Below are 667 nucleotides of genomic sequence, written 5' to 3'. Positions count from 1 at the left end.
TCAGCGGGAGGCGTGGATGACGAGCGGCGATAAACTTGCGAAAAGCAAGTTATGCTCAACTCCACTGGTGGATTCTGACAGCGTGGAAAAGTGTGAAAACATCCACGATCACCAACGGATTTCGAAGGGCTGGACTGTTGCATGATGGAGAGGAGGACACCGCCACGGCCCTTCAGAGGGTGTTCGACTTTGACTCTGACAACGAGGATTTCTTTGGTTGGTTTTGAAAGTGACAACGAAGGAGAGAAGCGGAGAGTGGATGACGAAGCCATCCTGAGCCTGTTCGTTTCCGACACTGGAGGAGAGAAAGATGGTGAATGACTGACTTTTCTTCTTGTTGAAGCCGTGTCACTGCACCTGAGCCTAAAAGGTAGGCCGAATCTATTTTTCTGGTGTGCTGTAGGTTACTGTTATGTACTAGATTTGTTACTCATTTATGAAGCACAGTACATGTTTCGTACTTGTAATTACCGCTACTTGTACATATACCTAAAAAGTTATGCAAATATGTACCCATAACTTGTTTTTCACAATATTAATAAAAGTGATGTCTCCAAACAGCCGTCTCTTTCTTGACAATTCGCTTTGTGCATATTCTCTTACATATGATGAGTCAACATTGAAACACCTGCGGCTTTTAGTCAGGTACGGCTAATGTATGTACAAA

Source organism: Pundamilia nyererei, unplaced genomic scaffold, assembly GCF_000239375.1.
Source record: "Pundamilia nyererei isolate P.nyererei 1_Seehausen unplaced genomic scaffold, PunNye1.0 scaffold00295, whole genome shotgun sequence".
Taxonomy (NCBI): Eukaryota; Metazoa; Chordata; class Actinopteri; order Cichliformes; family Cichlidae; genus Pundamilia; species Pundamilia nyererei.
The sequence above is the reverse complement of the archived record's forward strand: the minus strand, read 5'-3'. Positions refer to the sequence as shown.